Source organism: Ascaphus truei, chromosome 2 (genome assembly GCF_040206685.1).
Source record: "Ascaphus truei isolate aAscTru1 chromosome 2, aAscTru1.hap1, whole genome shotgun sequence".
Lineage (NCBI taxonomy): Eukaryota > Metazoa > Chordata > Amphibia > Anura > Ascaphidae > Ascaphus > Ascaphus truei.
The window spans coordinates 386,714,723-386,723,244 of NC_134484.1; positions in this window are offsets into that span (position 1 = coordinate 386,714,723).

Here is an 8,522-nt window from a genome sequence, read left to right on the forward strand (position 1 = left end):
TTCTGAGCTAGAAATAGGAGAACTAATGAACTTATTCTCTGATACAAGAACATTAGGGCTGGGTAGAGCAACATATGTATTCTCCAGGGGGACCTCACAGGACTGATCGGCAGGGGTTAACGAAAACATATCATTGGTGTCAGGGAACCCGGGCATACACTCAGGGCAAGGATCCGTGGTAGACCAGGGATACAGCCAAGCGGCAGCGAAGCTGGCGAGGGGAGGATCCTGTTCCTTTATGCAAATGTCCAATGTCATGGAAAGGATATGGAGTGTTTTTTGGGCATCAGCCAACATGAGGAGAGGGTCCTCTTTTGCTATATAAATGTCTAAAGACAAGGCCAGGGAAGAGAGTTCCTTTTGGGCGTCGTCCAATTCTAAAGGGTACACATTTTCCCAAGTTAAAGGGTAACCAGGAAAGCAAATACAAGCGGCCAGCGATTGTTTTAAGTCCCAGAGGCGGTAAACCTTCATCATGAGATCATTACGGCATTTGTTTTGCAAAGGGGTTAAACCTACAAACACAATCAGATCTTCAATCAGGGGTATTATCTCACATAGAAATTGGTATTCACACTGGGACTGGTTTACAGGCTGGGACAGGCTTTCAGACAGAAACTTACCAACCCTCACCACAGGGCGGTCCGAGTTTGTGCGGCCGAGCATACTGTCACGGTTCTGCTCGCCACAAACCAGGACCGGACCGCGAGGCTGAGGTGGGGTTGTAAAAGCACCGACCTGAGACCGCGCAGGCTGATCTGGATTGCGCAGTTCGTAGTCATATGTCGCAGGATCAGGATTGGAGAAGACAGCGTCGTCGTTGTAGAAGCCAGGGTCAGGACAGGAGACATCAGGATAAACATTGTTCAGGCAAGAGTTCGGCAACAGGTAGTCAGGAGAGCCCCGCTTCAGCTTAGGAGCGCGGGGTTGGCCTCTGCGCGAGCGACGACCATGGCCCATGGTACTGGTCACAGGAGATGGTAGGCAGACCAGAGTAGCACACCGCTTTGCTGCACGAGTGCACCAGTGCTACAGCGCAAGAGTCCTGAGCGGGCTAGGGAATCCTCTGTCTCAGCGCAGGAACCAGGACACGGCCTCTCTAGATTAGGGAAAGAGTAGGCCCCAGGAACCAGGAAGCTGAAGATACACAGGGAAACCTCCGCTTCAGTGCAGGAATCCAGGAGACTGAAGAACGCAGGGACGAAACATCCGCTTCAGTGCAGGAATCCAGGAGGCTGAGGGACGCAGGGACGAAAACCTCTGCTTCAGCACAGGAGAACAGGAGTGGACCGCTGCGTGAATATAGCAGCCGGTCACAGGAAACAAGGAGCTGAAGTGAACAAGAAGAGTACTCAGCTACAACACAGGAGACTGGAGCAGACCGCTGCGTGAATATAGCAGCCGGCCTTAGGAAACCTGGAGCTGCAGACAACAAGGAGAATACTCCGCTTCAGCATGAGAGACAGGAACAAGCGAGGGCTTGTGGCAGAACAGATAGTGACATCCAGGAAGGACTATGCTCGGCCGGGAGCATTATGGGAAGACAATACTTAAAGGCCAGCGGGCCAATCCCCGGAGGGGGGTATGAAGGTACTGCTCCAATGAATGAATGCAAGTCTAGGTTGCAGTGATAAGCTGCACAGCTGCAGTAGATACCAGAGGGAGTGTGTATAGCTTTGGTGAGTGAATCCAGGCTGCAGCAAACATCAGGAGAGGTGCTCCAGGACTGCACACGTCTGCAAGGTAAGGCAACCAGTAAACTGCGGAGCGGATTCCTTACAGTATCCCTCCCCGCTGCTGAGCATCATTGGACTGACACGCACGCTGTGCGTTCCACGAGAAGCATCGCGGAAGTTGAGGAGCGACTCGTGACGTCATCGCCGAGCGCCCAACGAGGAGTGGCGGCAAACGGTGCAGTGATCCATGGATGCTGATTCCTGCGGCTTTTTTACCACCCTGTGAGCTGTGTGCTGTGGGGCTTTCTCTATAAGGGACATATCCACACTACCCCTAAACGGAGGACGCTGTAAGGGACAGATGAGACGACTCCAGACCCATTGCATGCCGAGATCCATCCGAGGGCGTCGCACAGTGTCATCTCCTGGTGTGGTAAACCAATATACCAACTGCTTGTTTATTCTCACTTGATGTACGCAGAACTATTTACTTTTAACCATAAAGTCAGATTTTTTACTTTATTACACTATGTGCGTTGTGCGCCTTGTTCTTTTGTTTTTTGTCTAGTTCCTGGGGTGTCGAGCCACCCCCAAGAATGGCTGCAGACCCACGATTAGTGCAAGATCTACACTTAAGGTCCACAACATTGTTTGTTTAATCACGGTGCACTGTTCACTTGATATTTGCTGTTCACTAGTTATTAGCTGCGCACTATCACTTTTTTCTTCTGTTGTCACTTGTCTCTAGGTGCTGCACTTTTATACTAGTTACACTTCACGTTTTTATACTTATTTAAGTATTGTTCTGCTAAACATCTAACATAATGGTGTGGGGTCTTTTAAATCTTAGAGATAAGCGACAAGAACAGTTTGATCGCTTATTCTCAGAGAGACCTAAAGACCATTCAGAGGAGGAGGATGATAATTTGTCATTAGAAGGGCATTTTAAAATCCTAGAAAACCTTCTGCTGAAGGATAACAAGCTTTGGTTAGAAAAAACCACTTTGCAGAAATATATTGACTGTAAAAGAATCCCCAGGGGGTTATGTGTTCAAAAGCCACCCACGTTTGGGAAGGAGAATGAGCATTTCATGAAAGAGTGGAACCGCATATTAGATGAGTGTTCTATAGACCTGATGCGTTTAATCATTTTTGAACGCACCAAGTCTATTTCACTCATTGAAAAAGAAATACTCAAAGAGATTAAAACCTTAGAACCAATAGTGATTGATAAGGATTGTTCCAAAATTGAAGTAGAACTTCTTGCCAAATTAGAAAGCACAGGAGAAGAGATAGTTAAAAATAAACACGAGAAATTTCTAAGAGACAAAGCTGATTATGACAATGGGAGAGAAAGAGACTGGGCCAAAAAAGGTGAAAGGGGCAGAGTGATAGACAAAGTTTATATCCCTAATCACGGTGCCAGGAAGGACCATCATACATCTGGTAATAGAGGCTCCGGTAGGAGAGGCCCTCCCAGACACCGTGGCTGGTCTAATTATAGGAAACAAGATCATCATCAGAATAGATCTAGAGATAGAAGAGATGATCATAAATATGGTAACCATAACACCTATGGCAGACAAAACAATACAGAAAAGTATAGAGAACAGAACCCTACACCCCTTTCCCCCAGAGACAGATCAGAACCAAGAAAACACAATACTAACTATAAAGAAACATCCAATAAACCTACTAATGAGTCCCCTTCAGGCTCTCGTTTTTTAGAATTACTGAAAAGCAGATTCTCCCCGATGAAAGAGAAAAAGAAGGAGAAGAGACAGGAACATCTAAACAGTCCAGCGAAAAAAACAAAAATAAAAAGATCATTACCAGACGAGGAACGAGAGCAGGATCCAAGGTCAAAGAGAAGGGACTCAAGTGTAGACCTGGGATCTCCCTAGATAAAGGCATCTTTAATTTATCTACAGTAATTCTGACAAAAGATCAGAAAACTGTGCTGAATAAGGGTCTTAATTTCTCAAGGTCAAGTGGTCCTAATGGTTTCCAACTGTACACAGACCTACATAAATTTGTGAGAAATATGACCCTGAAACGGCATTATATTAAAAACAAGAGCGAAACTCCACAAATGACAAATGTAATTGACTGTACACCAGTTTTAAATGATTTAGACAATGAAAGTCTGGTTTGTAAACACACCACCTTTAAAACAAGGTCAAAATTTTATCCTGCACAATCTAAAGGGCACCACATTGACACTTTTTTCAATATGGTGCATAATGATTTTTCTATATTGGTAAAAGATTTCAATATAGGGGATCTCAGACATAATTTGAATTTTAAAGAGAATTTAGCTTTAAAATGTCTAAAAAACAATAAAGATCTGATAATCAGACAGGCTGATAAGGGGGGCGGAGTGGTCCTCCAAAATCGTAATGATTACGAAAAGGAGGCCCACCGCCTCCTTTATGATCCATCCTTTTATAAGGTATTGGATAAAGATCCAACAAATGATTACATCACCCTTCTAAAGGGGTTATTGGATGAAGCCTACAGTGATACTGTTATAACGAAAGCTGAATTTGATTTTTTATTTAGAGATTCCCCCAAAATCCCAATTTTTTATCATTTGCCCAAAATTCATAAGAACCGAACTAACCCACCTGGTCGTCCCATCCTTTCGGGAATAGATTCCCTCACGGCGAATCTTTCACAATATGTAGACTTCTTTTTGCAAACATATGTAACGGGTATTTCCCCCCCAATCGCAGATCTGATGTGGGTGCAAGGAACATACGGTGTTACCATAGGTGTGGTGCATTACTTGTTGGTTCACAGGAGGGCTGAGCTTCCGCCACGGGGAACCTGGGACATAACACAATACTAGGGGTGATCACTTACACGATGCAGCGCCTCCACCTGCGATGGCTCCCGCCAGAGGGGGAGTGGTTCCTCGCAGGACAATCACTAATAATCACATACACAGTGGGGTGTAATAACTAATGGCTTTACTAACATGCATAACAACTCATCACATTCATAATGACCTGTGTCCCTCTCACAAAGAAACACTTACTGCGACGTCTCGCAGGACACTCCCCAACACTAGGTGATCCCACCCAATGTCCAAAGAACCCCCACCCAATGTCCCGCACTCTTGCAGAGGGAACGTGGGTGACTGCGCAGTCACTAATTACGTTAAGGGCCCGGTGGTGCACTTAAGAATGTGTGATACCTGCCGAGCACTCCGGTGCTCGGGTCAGCAACTCTTCAAAAAGGGTCAGACGTGTGATGAGTCCGTCTGATCCTCCAACCGAACTCCTGGCGCACGCGCAGACCGCCAGGGGCGATCCTATTCTGGAATCGTCTCTGTGAACCCCAACGTGGGTCCAACCGCTTCCACAGGAACATCAGCAGCCGCTGCTTCCCTATCTATCTAAGTGGTACTAATGTGACAGGAACCATAACCTAGGGCCTGTCCCTGTGGTACCGCAACCTAAAGTGGCTTTGGGGAAAACTCCTAGGGGCCTAACAGTGGTTAATAACCTGCCCCACTCCCTTAGCTCTTCCCAGCCTGACTATGCTCAAGAACACTTAACGAGTCCCAGTGCCTACAGCAGCAAGCTGTAGCTCACTGGATGCTGCAGCCAACGTGCTGCGCAACAAGGTGCCTGCCTGTCAGACCTCACAGCACTAACAGCCGTGACTCTGACAAGGCAGCACTCTATACTAAGGGCAGCGTCCCTATCTTGGGCCTCCCTAAGCACTTACCCACTAAACTAGTGGGGAGTTGGGGCCTACCTGGGGTGTAGGTACCTATATGGGGCAGGAGCTGCACTCGCTCCCCGCACCCTTCCTTCCCTCACAGCTCCCTGACTCCAACTCTCTGTAACCTTCCTTTCCCAGCTCCCACTAATGTAAGTGGCAGGGTCCCTAACCTGAGGGCTGCCCCTGGCAACACTCACCTTACTGGGGAGCTGAGCTATCTTGGGCCCTGGGGGGTGCTGGCCTAGTACAGGGAGTCCCTGACTCCTGTACCCTACCTCCTTCCCTGGGCTGCTCCGGTCTCTGACTGCCCACGCAGCTCCAAGCCCGCGAAAATGTATCCACTTGCCTCTCAGACTCTTGGCCCTCATTGGCCACACTGTAGCACCTGGTGTGCTTGGCCCTAAGCCTCATGGGAATTGTAGTCCCGTGGAGGCTGTACTTACATTGGGGCCGCGTGTGCACCTTCCCTGCGCCTGCACTAACCTCTAATGGCCGCCTCGACCTTCCTATCACTATCCCTACTCTCGCGCGACTCTGTCCTGTCTCTAGTCTATCTTCTGCGCATGCGAGATCTATCTGTGGTCTTCCCGGCGCTCCGGTACCCTTGCGCATGCGCAACGCACCTGCAATGGCGGCGCTCCGCTTACCCAGCCGCCGGGACCTTAGAGACGCGACCGCGGCCCTAGCAACGGCCCGATCGCGTCCCCGGCAACCGGCCAGCACTCCACAGTAACGTGCTACTCGCGCACCGGCCTCCTCACTCCCTCGTGTGCGGCGGCTGTATGCGGAGGGAGGAGGGGGGTCAGTGGGCAAAAAGGAGACCTGGCTACATCCTCCCCCTGGTGAAAAATCCAACGCCCTCGCTTGGGGAACGACATACCCTGACATAAGGTTACACAATAAACATTTGCATGGCATAATTGGTACACTTAGCAGGTTGACTTTACCATCCTTAAAACATGGCACATTTTCCCACAATGAAAAATTACATGGCATATCACACCCAATAATTCCCAAGGCCAGCTGAGTATCAGCTGCTTGCTGAGACCATTTGTGGGGTGCCCCTAACTGATCAGGTGGGGGTTCCTCACTTTTGCGTCCGTGAGCCTCCCCGGGGTATATCTCTCGGAGAGCACACTCTGGGATAACAGTCACTGGTTCAGTACTACTTCCTCCCCCTGGTGGAAGGAATAGCACCGTGTCTTTCCAACTGGCCTTTACCCGGTCATCCACAGTCTGGAAGCAGCAGGCCAGGCGGCCAGGACCTTTCCCGCGGTCCACTACCTGGCGAACGGGCCACTTCTTTTTGGGCACAAAGGAGGCGACTTCTATTAGCTCCTTTGCCACACAGTCCTTGTCCATAGATACTGGCGAGGCTTCCACTGGGAAGCGAGCCACTAGCAATGTCTCTTTCTTCAAAGTCTCGGATTCACCTGACAGGGGGTAAAGGGTTGATACCTTACCACTGCGGTGATTCCCGGTGGCCAACAGGTCCTCGGGGACGCTGTCCGTTCCCACCTCGGCTGTTTGGGGACCTGTCCACAACTCTTCTGGGACAGTCCACTCACTGACTTGGAACTCGGGAGCGTTGGATCCCAGTCCTGGGACCATTTGGGCCGGAGTGTACGGGCTCACACTCCGCTCAGGAGCCGTAACTCTGGCCTTCTTCACAGCCACCTCCATCGGAGCCTGTGGGGAGCAAGGGGGTTCCTTACCACTCGGCTGGCTTGCGATGGGTTTATCTTCTTCTGGCACGATAGGCGGTGGGCACTGGTCCACTCGCACCACTGGACAGCTACCTTCGAAGGAGGACACCTCCACCAGGACGTGATGTCGAGTGGAGCCATTCGCCCGGGTGTCCAGACTTAAGAAGCTATCGTGCTCTGCGGTCACCTGGAGGCTCACACCCGACACCCCTGGGGCAGTCAACTCACCCTTGTCGGCGGTAACAGGTACAGATCCCACGCCTGGGACCGATGGTACCTCTGTAGGCCGGACTGGCCGTTGTAGGGCACAAGGGCCCACAGCACCTGAATACATTGTAACTGAAGTAGGTGATTCTTTGGCCCCAACTTCACTGGTGTGGTCCGCCGGCTGGCGCATCACCACGAGTGGCTGGCGGCTGAATTCACTGAAAGAAGATGGGGGTACAGACACCTTACCCTGTGATTCCTCTGTCTCACTGCTGGGGTGGTTCGCCGGTAGGCGCATCGCCACCGATGGTTCGTCCTTTTCCGTAGCTGGCTGGGCCTCAATCCTTCCCTCTTGGGTGCAACGGGGGACTAGGGCAGCCTTGTCTGTCAGCTCCTCCACCTCCGTGGTTGAGGTAGAGCAAGTAACAGCATCTTCATCTCTGGGTTCTGCCATCTGAGATTCCTGCTTGGGATCTGGGACTGTAGACTGCAGCAGCACAGGCTTTAGAAACTGTGCCCCGCAGCCGGCACACTTGGGGCCCCAGGTCTGTTTGCCACCTGGGAAGTCACACTGATTACAAACACATCGTATACACCCCTCGTCCTCCACCACAGCCACCCGATATTCTATTGGTAGCCTAAAATGGTTAAAGTCCATACCACCAGATAGACTCAAGTCCTTTTGTAGGCACGGGCACACCAGAAAGGATATTTTCCCTCCTTTAGACCGCCATGCTCCATATAAATGAGGGTGTATTTCTCTGCATTCTGTACTGTTTTTAATGGGAACAGCAGTTATTGATGGCTGCTCACTTTGCTTGCTCCCCCTGGTGGAATGTAAAGGAGGGGCTCGCTCTATCACTGAGTCACTCACACTGCGGGGGCGGAGCTCTGGTTTTCCCGCCAGTCCCGGACGGATTTCTGCAACACAATTTGGTGCAGGCTTGCAGTCAGCAGCACATGTGCTCTCCTGCTTTGGCGGGAGACGCCATTTTAGGTGTGACTCCCTTGATGAGGGAGCCTCCATTTTGATCACAGTTCTGGTAATCTCACTAAGGCTCTCTGAGTATGCAAGAGGGTAGCCTTCTGGTGGGGCCCCTGGGAAATGTAAGGTCGGAGGGACATTTTCCCGGCATATTTCCTGATCCGTTACTAGCCATAGTCTACAACACTGGTCAGTGGGGTCGTACCGGTGCTCTAT